Here is a 14,110-nt window from a genome sequence, read left to right as displayed (position 1 = left end):
CTTCCTTGCTGTGTCTTTGTCAGGGGTATAATTTGGGACTAATTAGTTCTCAGCTCTCAGGCCTCACAAAGGAGCGTCAGCACCTGGTGGACTCTATTTGCTGAAGCCCTTATGAAATGGGAACACGTTCCTCTTTCATCTTATTGCACAAATAATTAGAATAACTTAGCCAGAGTCCCCCTGGGATGCAGTTTGTGTTGAAAACACTTCCCTGCAGTGACTGGCTATTTTGGCAGCCAGTACAGAGGAGCTGGAGGGGCTGAGACCTCTCTTGCCTGTGGACAGTGCCAGCCCTTCCTCTGTGTCCCTGTGGGCTCCAATCCTTTCTAATCCAATCCCTCTAATCCTTCCCTGTGTTTCAGAATTGTGTCTCTCCCAGAGATCAGCTGAAAAGAAGGGTGGCACAGGATGTTTGTGAATGCAGCAGCTCCTCTAATGACAGCTCTGGGTGTGGCACATGGTGCGTGCCCTGGCCTGGGGGACACGGGGGCCTCTCGCCTTTGTCAGACCCTTCAGCTCTGGGTGGTTCTGGGTCACCCCAAGAGCTCTGCACAACAGAGTGCTCAGTGCACTCACTTTGCTCTGGGGGACCTCAGCATCTCTGAGGCCAGTGGAGTTCAACAGTAAAGGTAACACCACCTGAGTCAAGTGATTCTGCACATTGAAAGGTTGAATCCCATTTTTGTCCATAGAGAGAAAGATCTTTGAGATCTCTCACTTATTTTCAGTGTGACATCTTGTCACAAACAGACGTGGAATGTTTCACATCTCTGGGATTTCAACCAGTAGCAGAATCCCCTCACACCCATTCGATTGCTGCCTTGGGTGATAATTTCCCTGCTTTTAATGGATGTGCACATTAAGGTTGAGTTACAGTTGCTGTGGGAACTATAACTTTGAGGTTTACGATTCAAAAAGAAGAGAAAGAGTATATTTATATACTTTATTTTGCTTATGAATCAACATGTTAATATTGATGCAATGGGAGAAGAAAGAGAAACAAACTTCTAAACAGAAAGCGTAACATCAAACACTGATCTGTTTATTTTCCCTTCTGCAATGTTCCTCTAACAGGCAGAATGCCCACAACAAAAAGGAACAATTATAAACTAGGAAGCACACGAAGTGGAAGAAAGAAAGCAACAGACAGCTGAGAGGTTAAATGAATTTGTTAAGAGATAAAATGTTTGCACTTACCAGTCATAGGTCACCACATGCCAGGAACCTCAGTGTAAAACCAGCCAATAACTTGAGGCACTGAGATTGGTGAGTCCAGGACTTACTGTGGGCAATTCAAGTCACGCTGCTGCTGTTCAGGGGAGTTGTGGGGATGCAGGGAAACAAAACAGACACTGAAAAGCACATCAGGGAGACCTTAACTCTGTTTATGGTGCCTCTCCCACTGCCCTGGGGGAGCTCACAGGTTTGTGAATTCAAAGCAGAAAGTTTCATTCCTCACAGGCTCAGAGGAGCTGGAACATGTTTGTGGGAGGCTCAGGCAGAAGACTGCATTACATTCCCATTTTCCATGTCTCAGAATGAGGAATCTGGGCTTGGTCTCGTACTGGTGTTAAGTCAGGAGGAACTTTCTTCAAGTTAATGGTGTTAGATGGAATAAATCAGGAGTAATGGGGAAGAACCAGGCTGTGCAGTGCACTACACAGTGAAACCAATACTGTGTCCTAGTCACGGGCTGATATGATGTAGAATCTCGAGCACATTCCGTGTACACCCGGCACCTTTCTAGCATGGCTACTTCTGATGGAGCCACAAAGTTATCTTTTTTCAATTTATCTCTAATTTTAAAAAATACAAACCCTTCCCCCCTTACAGCCTGCAGCTACTCCTTCACTGGTCACGCTGCCTCCTGTGATTTAATTTGTTATTGATTTTCACTGAGGCGGTGTCCGTAACGGAAGCGAAGCAACCCAAAGCACAAATCACTTATGAAAATTGTGACCAGCCTCTTATCAGCCTGCAAAGATGATGATTAAAAATGACTGGAAAGGCAAAATCAATCAGGCCCCTTCAGAAAGTTGTTTGGGTACACAAAAACAAAAAGCAAAGATTAGCAATATTAAAATCAGATTCTGTCAAATGCTTCAGCTGGTCTCCCATGTGACAGAAATAGCTTTGTTTCCCAAACACAGAGCAGGGATTTATTTCCTCAGCAGACAGTGATGGCTGAGGAGGAGTCACTCCAGTGTGTCAGATAAATAACGTGTGTTTCCAACATTATTTTGCACTCCAAAGCTCACAAAAGTCCTGACGGCCTTTGGGACAATAAATCCAGAGAGCGGGTTATGGATTTAACATTTTAGCTCCTGGATGGCTGCTGTGGGAGAGATGTCAGCTGTTCACTCTGGTGCATCAGTGGGTACCCAAACATGTCCCTGCTCGGCTGGGCTCAGACCCTGCTGTGCTGGAGCCTCTCAGAACTCTGCGTGAAGCTCAGTTACAGCCCTGGGCCTCATCCCAGCACAGCTCCTGCTGGGGTCAAGCATGGTCCCAGTGGGGTATTCCCAGGGTTGCTATTTTCCCAAGGGCACAGCACGTGGATATTGATAGATGTAACCTCAGAGAAACCTTGTGAAGCAGTGGAATTAGCACACACATGGGCATCTGACTCGTGCCAGCATTTAGTGACTCACCTGGTGCAGCCCAGTGTCTCACTCAGAACTTACTGTCAAGGTCCTCCGTGGGGATAAACTGGTCTAAATCCACCAGATTCACTGGAAACGCACTGGCCACACTGATCTACACCATGAAAGCTGGGAACTGTGCTCTGAGATGGAGCTGGGGGGTTGCTGACTGTGAGAAATATCCCTCATCCAGCTCCTGTGGATGTGCTGTGGTCTGACAGAGCGGGTGACTGCAGGGGGAGACGTCCAGCGAGATCTCTGCATCTCCTCCTGTAAGGAATGAGCGAGTTTTGGGCAGGCCTCTTCTGTTCTTCCCTGTCAAATGTGCTAGTTCTGCTTTTCCATTACATCAGTTATGGGCACTGCAAATATTTGATTTCAGGGAAACGTGAAAGGAAAGGAAACTACTCCCCTCTGGCTCAGGGTGGGCCGGATGCGAGTCGGAGTAAAGGAGATGGGCCGAGAGCTGGGGAAGCAGCTCTCCTGGTTTGTGGATGAAATTCCATGAATATGTACAAGACTTTAATTGGCTCCCACACATCACTGAGGTGCCTGAAGGCCCAGGCATCCTGGCTAATTGTTGTAGACAATTAATAACTCAGATTCTACTAATTCCATATCGCACTGTGCAGCTCATTACTGGAGCAGAGAGGGAGATTGTCTGCAAAAGCTGCTGGGAGAGAGGGAGGGTTGGGGGACCCAGGCACAGGGGCAGAGAAGGTCACAACTGGGCTGGCACCACTCTTGGCTCAAACAGCAGAAAGTCACAGCCACAGCAGGGGACAGTGACAGTCTGTCCATCAGCCTTTGGCTGAGCTCTGGAGTCACAGCGAGGGAGAGCTCTCACCCTGGAAACAGGAGCAGGATAATGAGTCTGTGGGTTCAGTAAAGCACACAGCAGACCAAAACACACCCTTGTCCTGTGACCCAGCTTACACAGAGACTTTTCTTGTGGTGGCCCGAATCCCATAAGTCAAAAACATAATTTGACTCCATCGTGTCCCACCCACAGGGCGACTGCTGGTGATGGGATGAGGCTTCCTGAAGCTTTCATGATAACCTGCCACTAAACACAAGTCTCCTTGAGAGGAAACACCAGGAGTTGCAAGAAGGGGATGTGGCAGCTACCCAGTTTGCTCTGTGTTGCAGGGCCTGGAATAGATGTGGACTATATGTGGCAGGACTCGTGCTGGCATCCACCAGGCCTCCCTGAGTGCTCTGGGAACGCTGGAATCTCTCTCGAGTCAGATTGGTGTATAAGTACTCTGAGCAGTGATGGACCCTGGTTTTCAGAGCCTAATAAACCTCACTTTTGCTGGGTTTAATGCACTAGTCACAGCAGCATCCATCAAAAGTGAACAACACCTGGCAGAGTGCAGCTCCCTGGTGCTTGAGTGCCCAGGAAATGGATGGTGCTCCAAGCCAAGACTTTGCAGGGCTACATTACATCTGGAAGGAACTGATTTTTTATGGAGTTCCAACAAACTCCTCCATTAGCTACCTCTCCCTTCCCTTTCCTCCAGCTTTCCTATACTTGGGCTTGCTGGGACTGTAACTGCACAACTTCAGGGACATCTGTCTCTGACTCCTATTTTATCTTCCTCCTTTTTCTTTCTATTAGTATTTTTCCTTCCTAAGCAAGTTTCTTCTCTGCAGCTTTTCTATCCATTTTGCAGAAGTTCTATAGCACTGATTATAGGTACCAGTCCTGTGCTGTAGTTTTCATCTTCTGTGGTACCATTTTTAATTCCCTCAGCTGTATCCTTTACACTTTTCCTCTTTTGACTGTTCTCATTCCTGTACCCACATATTCCCCTGCTTTTTTTCTTTCCTTCCTGTTCTTTTGGACAGCCTGATCATGGCAGAAGAGGTTCTGCAAGACCACAGTCAGTCCTGTCTCTGTGGGCTGCAAGGGGCTCAGTGTCCAATACCTGATGCCTGGGCTTGGATTACAAGGGCGATCCTGGAAGAGATCCTGGATGCCCTGCTTTGGATCAGAGTCATGTGAGCTACACTGGATGGTTATAGACATCCAAATAACTGCAATTCTAAAAGATAACTGCAGCAAGAAAAACGGGAAATAATTATAAATGAATGAATGTAACAGACTGCTGATGGGCACTGGTGGAACTTTAATCTCTGGGCCTTATTAAAGTAAACACATCCTTGCCACCCACTAGCTCTGGCCATTCTCACTGCTTTGCCATCTGCTGCAGGATGGATGGATGAACAAAATTTCCATAATTTGCAGAATGTCCTCATGCAAAGCGCTGTAGGGATTCTGCTGGTAGTTTCTGGTCTTATGGTTCTGAGGAGACAAAGCTGGACATTCACTATGTGGAGGAGGCCAAACCACTTCCCGTGTAACTTCTTCTCTTTGCAGTTTTGGAACTTGCAGAATATTTCCAGAATTTTGTGAAAATCTCCTCATTTTTCCCCAGGGACAATGAATTTCCAAAACATCCCATGGACTGCAACTTCAACAAAACAATTCTCTGCCAGCACCTGAGGCAGTCAGGGAAGCAAAACAAACAAGTAAAACCTAAGCCACACACACTCCTTGAGCGTAATGCAAATAAATCACGGAAGTATTAAGTTCAGTTCTAAATCTCTCTCTCCATCTTCCTGTCTTTCAGGCTGTCTGTTTCTTGCCTAAGAATATTTTATCAATCTGCCAATCTGGGTTTATGTGCAGTTTAGCTTTTTCCTATGGTTTGTGTGTCTGCTTCCCTGCTTATGCTTCTTACTTTACCTTTCTACCAGTAACACTGTGCTGGTAAACAGGGGCACACCACCAAAAGCAACTGCAAAAGATACTTTTCCAGCCCCACCTTTTCTCCATTTTGGGGGCTCTTTTGCAGTGATGGTTCTAGTTCTCAGCTACAGCTGCACTGGTCCCCACTTCCACACTGGGGGCAGCACAGCTGGGTCTGTCCCTACACACCCATGGCTGCATTCCACAGCCTTCCAGTGGGACACAAACCCACTGACTGTGGCATGAAGGGCTCTGGTGAATGATGTGGAGCCACCACAACAGGCAGAGCTGGCCTGTCAGAGCCTGAAGCACCTGCTTTGCAAAAGGCAACCCCATCTCCTGCCTGCCTGGGCTGCTCAGACACACACGGGGCCCCTTCTCGTGCTCCCTCAGAGATAACCAGCCCAGCTGTTTGGCTTCCTCACCGAGGCAGATCAGCCTTTCTCCCACATCAGCAGTTCAAGCATCATGTTCAGACAGAAATTTCTGCACAGGGCAAAATACAAAGCTTGCCTGAGAGGAGATGGAGGGTTTCAATTACGCTCCGTTTGCTCAGGGTATGAAAACAGCACAGGCTTTTATTCTGTTTCATCATCTAAGGCAGGATGCTTGTCTTGGCTCGGTGGAAGGACCCTGAGATGAAAGGCACACTTAGCTGCTTAGCTCCCCAGTAGAGAGCTGCTGCTGAGATACCTCTGTGCGTGCTGGTTTAGAGGGGGGACAAAAGATTAATTTGCCAAGCAGTACCATATAGAACTCCCTGCCACGGGCTGTTTGAATAGACAGGTAATAATGAGTCATATGCTCCACTGCTTGGAACTGGCCAACCTTTCTGAGGTCAAAATGGGACAGGATTGATTTATGGCACCAATGAATTTCCTTCGTAATTTCCCCCCACAGTTAATTTTTTTCCACAGTGGTAACATTAACAGGAAAAATACCTGATATAAATGTGTGGAATTTGAATGACATCTTCTCTTGCATTAATCATTAGGCTGGAATGTGCCCTGAGTTTGCTGTGTGCACTCTGGAACATTTCCCATGTATTGTTCAGGGCAATCTACACCAAGAGAGGAGGATTTGATTTCAGATTTGCTCGCAAGGACTTTCTGACCTAGATCCTTCCTAGGTATTTTCTGGTTTATAGGAATTCTTTGCTCTCTGGTAATTTTCTGACCCAGACTCACTTCTACAAGCTCTCCTTGTTCTCTAACGAGAGAAGCTGAAGAGATGGGTAACGTTTCCTTTGTTTCCAAAGTGGTAGTGGGTGTGCACCTTTCCTTCAGTGTGTGAATGGGTTAGTCTGACTTCTTGTCCTTCTCCTTTTTTTCCTAATTCTCATTCTGTTCTGCCTTCCTGGAGCAGGCATTTCTCCCCCATGACTCTCAGAAGCACTTTTCTACTGCCACTACCAATGTGCAAAACTTTCTGATCATCCCCACTGCACAGCTGGTGGAAAAGGAGTCAGAAATGAGGCGTTGCTTAAGTATATTTTAATTACTTCAAAAAGGAATATCTTAAACCATAAATATTTCAGCTTAAACTAATGTATTTTGGTTCCAGTCAGTGCCTCTTAAAGATTTGTTTCCAGTGAAGAGCTGAAATGTTCTGCTGGTACAGTAGAGTGTTTTTTGAGAAGCTCTTTATTCCTATTTACATATCTGGAAATAAATGGCCAAGTATGAAAAGCCTTGAGTACTCACCGATTTTCCTGCATGTAATGGGAGCTTCAGGTCTGACGCTTAGGGGTTTAAACATAGATTTTGGCATCTGGATTTGAACTTCTTGGCTTTTTATGACTGGAATGCCCTGACTTTTCCCCAGTGCGACTGCTTCTCCTTGTGGTGCGTTCCTCCTTTGGGATCTTGCCTTCATCAGAGAAATAATTTCTGAAATGCATCAGAAGGCTCTGAGTGATTTTTGTCTGCGACACACAGCAACTGAGAGGACCTGAGACTTCTGCTACATGAAGGTCAGGCAGCTGTTGGGGCGTTTCTGCCAGTGAAAATGCAGTTGAAGAGCTCAGTTAACAGCTCTGACTCCATGGTGTTGAGGGGGAGCTCAGGGAACTGGTAATGGAATATGGCACTCTTTGCCTCTGCTTTACCAGTTAATATTCTCTCTGGTGGGTGATAAGTGAAGGCTACTGCTGGCTGACTGTGATTTTTGGCCTCCTTGACATGACCTTGTGGAGTGAACTTAGTTTCTAAATGCCAGATTCTGCAGCCTTCCTTCAGTGCTGTACATGGGGATGAGCTGGGAGGAGGGATGTGCAGGCTCTGGGTGGCAGGGGACAGCTTTGAAAAGTGATTTAGAAATCACCAATCAACCTTTCTGAGTTTACCAGCTCTGGGGGCTGAGTGTGGGGAAGGCAAATGATAAGAAGAGGCAACAGTTGACAAACAAATAGCAGCTCAAACACCTCCCACCACCTGTGTGGTGGAGCAGAGGGAGCAGAGGGCTAGAGGAAAGACCAGGTGGAGGTAATCAGAGTCATTCAAGATCCCAAAGTGAACCCTGGAGCTCCAGGAATAGAGGAACAGAGGTGTCCTCCAGACTGTGAGGTGCCTCAAACTGTCCCCCCTCAATAGACTGTTACTGTTTATGTTTCTACTATCAATAATTTGAAGAAAATCTATCTATACTAAAAAAATCACTTATTCTGCCACCCCTTTCATGTTCAACTCTACTATGAGCTGTGTAGTAGAGTCTGTTTGGGGACAGCTCTTTAGTTGGAGGGCAGGGAAAATGGTATTAGATGCACTACAGGTGGAGGTGAATCAGAAGAGTTGAACAGTTGCAGAGGGGTTTCTACAGATGCTGGGGCTCAGTGGGGGGACCAGCTCTGCAGAAAGACACAAGGGAGACACAAGGGAGATACAAGGCCAAAGATGAACTCTGGAATAGGAACAGGAAAAAGAGTTTGAAGGGTTGAGCAGTATCTGCCACAGGAAGACCATTAAGAGCAAGGCAACACTATCCTGGTTCATCGATCCCTGCAGGAAAACAGCTGCTGTATTAGTTCTGCTACCTTCCACCTCAGAGTGGCCTGTAATGTGCAGTCTCACCAGGAGGCACAGAAATGGCCTCATCTCTCTCCCCTCCCCATGTCCTGTGATGAGAACACTGATGTGGAGGAAGGAATGTCTCGTTCAAGGTCGCACAGTGAGTTAGTGGCAGAACGAGCTGGGTACAAGCCTCAGGGCTTCCCGAGTCCCTGCCCTGCATCCACTGTGCATTCACTGGCATGAGGCAGCTCTGCAAATCCCACATTCATTACAATACAATAAAGCTCTGCTGCATGGGTCTGTTGGGGGTTTTTTGTTGGTTTTTTTTTTCCACAATGTCTCTCTCAAAAACCCAAGACTGATTTGCATTTTAAAACCACCAGTTACAGCTCAGGAAAACGCGATTCAGTAGTTCCCGGAGCTCAGGAGTAGGGATGCTCTCTCAGTTTTTCCCTCCCAGTTCCTTTGCCTGAAATATATTTTTGTCCAAATTGCACAATACTTACTGCTAATGTTTATGCCATGAATATTCATCACATCCTGGGGCTCCAAGACTCCAGTGGGAAGGCAAGCACAGGAGGCACAGCAGCCCTGATCCTCCTACACTCCATACACACAGGGTAGAGGCATCGGGGTGAGAAGGCTTGTTTGGTTAGGGTGTGAGCTGTGGGATACTAATGCAGTCTGCAAGCCTTTGGGGAATGCTGGTGAAACTCCATTAAACAGTGGAGTGGAGGCCTTTTGAACAAACAGCTTCTATAAAACCATTAGCTTCCCTTAATTGCAGAGAAAAGGCCTCACATGCAGCGGGGGGTTAGAACTTCAGAACACTTTCTGTCTCTCTTTACATCTGTTTCTTCTTCTCTGGCAATCTGCAGACTGACCTTCCTTTTCCAGAGAGCCTCAGGACTGGGGAAACTCTTCCTGCCCACAAAACTGTGGGGTTTTGCCTGTCAGCAGTGGTGATTTAGGTTTCCACATGTGAATTTAGGCAGAAGAGCTTTCGTGTCCTGTGCCCTGTGCCCGAGCAGGGGCAGCTGCCCACAGCAGGGCTGGGACACGCTTCCCTTTTCCTGATGTGGCTGGAGGCTCCCGGGCTCACTGCTGTTCAGATGGTGCCATCTGGCTCTCACAAAATATATGAGAAATGTTATCCAATAAAAGAGGGGGCTGGCTGGCTGTGTGCCTTCACCTCTTGCTCTTTGGGGAAGCGATTGTTTCTGCATCTGGGAAATGTTTAACATAATTTTTGAGTACTAGTGTTGCCTGAGTAAGGAATAATAGGCTGGCAATTTGAATTCAGGCCTGAATCAGTGGTAACTAGAAGCTATTTTGCTTGGTCAGGGCAGGGCTGAGGTTTATAAACACACAACACATAGAAATAGCTTGTGATATGGCTCTGTTAGTTTTATGGACAGATAGGAAATATCCCTTTCCATGCTGTTCTGTCAAGCAGGATGTTTGGATTAGGAAAGATAAGGAGAAAAGGTCTCAGTTTTCTGACAGGAAGACACTAGGAAAAAAGAGCACAACTTCAAAAAGGCTGAGGGAAGTTTCTCTACAGATAATTTTGTCCCCACTCCCCATTCTTTTAATATGAAAATATACTTTAGCTGCAGCTCAGCATCCTATAGGGATTGCCCCTGGGAGCTGAGGGGTGTTGGATGTACCTGCAGATTCTCCTGGGACACTTTGCTGGCAGCTGATAAAAGAGAACCTCTCTGGCCTTGGGGGCTATTGCCCTTTCTTCCTGGGTTTCTCAATTATTTTCTCTCTGCTTTATTAAGCTTACTGTTGTGTTCAGCCTTCCTTCGAGCCCTGGCTGAGATCAGGCCCACAGACACAGGTCCTTGGCCCTTTTCCTTGCACCCACAGTCACTCATGGACAGCATCACCCTTCAATCCAGACTCTTCTAACGCCAAGCACAGACTCATATCCATGTACTCAAATCCTGGTAGCCCTGTGTGTGCTCCAGGGCTGTGCTGACAGACTCTGCATGTGCTCATCCAGACACATTCACATGGAGGCATTTCTCCACCCCAAGCCATGGTGTTTGACAGGAGCTCAGTGCTCAGCTCTTGCCCAGCCCTCTCTGTGGCTGGCTGGGACAAACTCAAAAGCCTTTCGGGCAATCAGGCAATAACAGACCTTGTGGAAGCTGAAAGTCTCCCAGACAAAATTTACAAGGCCTAAGAGAGCCTTCCTGGCATAATTTAACACTTTAGTAATGAGCATGTGGACAGGAAGGATTGCTTGGGTAGTTTTATTCTGCATAGATGAGCAGTCAGAATTTCAAAGAGGGGCCATAAATACAAGAGAGCGGAATGGCCGACGGAGCCTGGGTTTGGTGTGGAAGGCAGTCCTGCTGAGGCTGTGAGGACATGAATAAAGGGGAAAGAGTTTTCATTCAGCTTCCCAGCTCCAAAAGGCATCCTTTAGCCAGGAATGGCTTTAGGGAGAGCAGCAATCCTTTTCCAGCCTGCCTGTGACTGTGCCTCAGTGCCTGTGGCCCGGCATTTGTGGATTTGCAGCTGCGCCCCGAGGCTGCAGTACAGTGCTGATGTCTGTTGGTGTCACACGTGTGTCTGTACCTGTGTGGCTGAGGACAGCAGTGTGCACCCCTCAGCCTCTGTGCTGTTTGCCTGGGCACGTGCACTGCCGATAAAAGCCAGCAATAATGCTAATTCCTTGTGGATGCATTTGCATTGCTGGTGGAGTCTGCAGTAACACGCTGAAACCTCTGTGTACAGGTCTGTGCAAGTAATACAGGTACACCTGGATACAGTTTGTGTTTATGTGCTGCTCATACAGACAGTTCTAACTTGTATCTGAGTAAACATGCTCAGTGTTGATGATTTAAACTAGTAATGAACTATGTCTTCCTTTTGGCAGCACATGCTGTGTGGTTGCACACTTCTGTGAGGCCTCAGGGAGGGAAGTCATAGCAGTCAGAGGCTGATGCTCTCTCAGCACAGAGGGGCAGGGAAGGAAATGTTAAGCCAGGTATGAAGATCTCCCCTGGGCACCATCCTGCCTCTCCCATTCCCAAATATTTGAAATGTTTTATTTCTTTCCAATGCAGAATGAAAGGAGACTGAAATCATAGAAGTTGCCATGGAGCAGTTACCCCTTCCCATCCAGGTAAGTATTCCTTTACAGAGCTTTCTGAGTGCTGTGCAGACCCCTCTGTGTTCATGGAGGGATATTTAGTGCTGAATGTGGCAGTCTGAGCATCTCTGTGCTGACAGGGAAAGGCATGTTCTTCATGTATATATTGTAGGTGCCAACACAGCAAGAGAAAATTCTAGTTCAGCTGAGGGCTAATGCAGCTCTGCAGGGTGTGTGTGAAGGGAGGTGAAGGAAAACCATGTACAAGTTTTAAAAGCCGAAGCTGTCAGGTTGATGTACTTGTGTGTGCAGAGAAGGGATGGGAGCAGCTCGTCTGGGAGCAGTTGTGGCAGCAGCACTTTGTGTCTGTTTGCCCCTGCGTGCTGTGTGTGTGCAAAGAGGCAACTGGGGGGCTCCCAGGGTGTGGGTGTGTGTGTGTGTGTCTGTCTGTCTGTCTGTCTTTCTGTCTGCCTGTCTGCACCTGGAGGGCTGTCAGAATCGCTGCTGAGGAGAATCCTGTCACTGTCTGAGTGCTTGTACCAGCGCTGGTGATAACTCCAGCAGTTTGCTGGGCTCTGCTGAGTGATTGATTGAGCACTGTCCCTCACATCAGCGTGGGCTTCGCTCCCAACACCAGCAAAGTTAGAAAAAGCAATTTTTCCCTTTACTGTACGCTGCAGTTTTCAACAGAATTGCTAACCCCTCACCATTACCTTCTCTGCAGAGACCTCCATCACTGGCAGGAGTGGTGAAAGCCGGTGGAATGCAGCTTTACTTCAGGAGCCTCATTAAATTTGCATTCCTTGGAGCCCCACAAGGAAGATGATGGTCTGGTTTTGTCTGCCTGGCTTCCTGTTCTCTTTGAGTGATGCATCAGAGAGAGCTGCTGTGCCTTTGACACAGTTGCCTGCCTACAGACACTCTCAGGTGATGGACCTGTTTTATTGTGCTTTCTCTTTCTTATTGACTTGACAAATCTATCTGAAAACTGGGATGAGGGATATTTTTCGTAAGCAATAACCATCAACAGTCAAATAAACGAGTATAGGGCAAAGAACGTAGCTTAGGCTACATTAACTCCATAATGCAGCCTGATTAAAAGCCATTCCCACCAGGTAGTTGTTTAGCAACAATCCTGCTCTTGCAGAAGTCCACATCATAGTAACTGGTCACCCTGGTAAATAGGCCAAGGATGGGGGGGAATGTTTTCTCTTCCTGCCTCCAAAGCCAGAGTGAGTCACAGGAGAGCACACAATAAATGAATGCAAGACCGTTGTATCCAGCACACTAATTAAGAGACCGTCTGTCAACACTAAAGCCCCTGTACTCAGGGATGTCTTTATCAGAGACATCCTGAAAGCCCAGGCAAGGGCAAGGCAAGCTCGATGACCAGCTGTGCAGAATGCTTTGCTGCACGAGGGGCAAGCATGAATGTATAAAAGATTGTCTGTACCACCCTAATTAACACGTCTTTCTACCTCCCATTTAACGACTCCTACTTAATTCAGGGGTTGTTGCCGCACACCTCTGCAACTGAACGCATAGAGATGTCTCCTGTACAGAGCACTTATCTAGCGGTAAGGGCACCAGCGAGTACCTGATGAGTCCTTCCCAGAGCCCCGGCTCTAACAGGGGCTGGACCCGCAGTACCAGCCAGGTGCTGCGAAAGTTTCTGGCAGTTTCTGTCCCAAGACGCGCCCGGTCCCGGCGTGGTGGCAGAGCCGCACTCCCATGCTTGTCACACGGGGCACCCCCACCCCTCTCCAGACGGCAGCCCGCAAACCCAGCGCTCCCTCCGCGGGCAGGCAGGGCAGTCCCGGGATGGGCCCGTGTGGCGGAGGGGCCACGGGCAGCACCCGCAGCTCCCGGTCCCGGCGGTCACTCCGGTACCCGCCCCCTGGGCCGGGGAGCTGCGCGGGGGCCGGGCGGGCACCGGCGGCCGTTCCCAAGCGCCGTGCCCGTGCCCCCCCTGCCCGGCGGCGGCCGAGCCCCGCCGTGGAGCTGCCCTGCCACGGGGGCTGCCTTCGCACGGGGGCTGCCTTCGCACGGGGGCTGCCCGTCCGGCGCCGCCGCACCGGGCCCGGCGGGGCGGGGGCCGCACACGGGGCACGGTTTATAGCGCGGTTTTATAGCGCGGCCGCAGCGCCGCCCGCAGCCCGGCGGGGCGGCGGCAGCCCCGGAGCTCCGCACCCCTCCGCTCCTCATCCCTCCGCTCCTCATCCCTCCGCTCCGCATCCCTCCGCTCCGCATCCCTCCGCTCCTCATCCCTCCGCTCCGCATCCCGCGGCACCGCGGCGGGGGCTGTCGGCCGCCCCCGGGGGCCGGCGGGACGGGCCGTGCCAGCAGCGGCCCCGGCGCTCGGCGGAGCGGCGTTAAAAGGCGGTGGCGGGGCCGGGGGAGGGCTGCGGGACCGGGACCGCGACCGCCGCTCGCCGCTGCCGCCGGCGCTGCAGAGGCACCGGTACCGCTGTACCCCGGCTCCGGTACATCGGGACTCGGCACCGGTACCGCGGGACCCGGCCGTGCCCCGGCATCGCTGCGAGCCCTTGGCTGCTGCCGCCCGGCCGGGCGGAGGTGAGTGATGCGCTCCGCGGCC

The 14,110-nt window shown here is 49.4% G+C and overlaps 1 protein-coding gene and 1 long non-coding RNA gene across 5 annotated transcripts in view; both read left to right on the top strand.

Moving 5' to 3' along the window:
* Positions 1-13: 13 nt before the first annotated feature.
* On the top strand, positions 14-13,090 carry LOC116797582. The gene is made up of 3 exons (XR_004360689.1): positions 14-11,409; positions 11,489-11,547; positions 12,239-13,090. It is a non-coding gene; the product is annotated as an uncharacterized LOC116797582 (long non-coding RNA).
* Positions 13,091-13,908: 818 nt separating this feature from the next.
* Positions 13,909-14,110, top strand: part of DISP3 (dispatched RND transporter family member 3) — a 38,893-nt gene continuing 38,691 nt past the window's right edge. For 2 of the 4 annotated variants that reach the window (XM_032709132.1, XM_032709133.1), the window contains exon 1: positions 13,909-14,088. The gene's annotated coding sequence lies outside the window, so the exon portion shown is untranslated. The remainder of the gene's footprint in view (positions 14,089-14,110) is intronic. The other 2 variants (XM_032709128.1, XM_032709129.1) reach the window with 2 other exon arrangements.

This window comes from Chiroxiphia lanceolata, chromosome 22 (assembly GCF_009829145.1).
Source record: "Chiroxiphia lanceolata isolate bChiLan1 chromosome 22, bChiLan1.pri, whole genome shotgun sequence".
NCBI classification, from domain to species: Eukaryota; Metazoa; Chordata; class Aves; order Passeriformes; family Pipridae; genus Chiroxiphia; species Chiroxiphia lanceolata.
The sequence above is the reverse complement of the archived record's forward strand: the minus strand, read 5'-3'. Positions and strand labels throughout refer to the sequence as shown.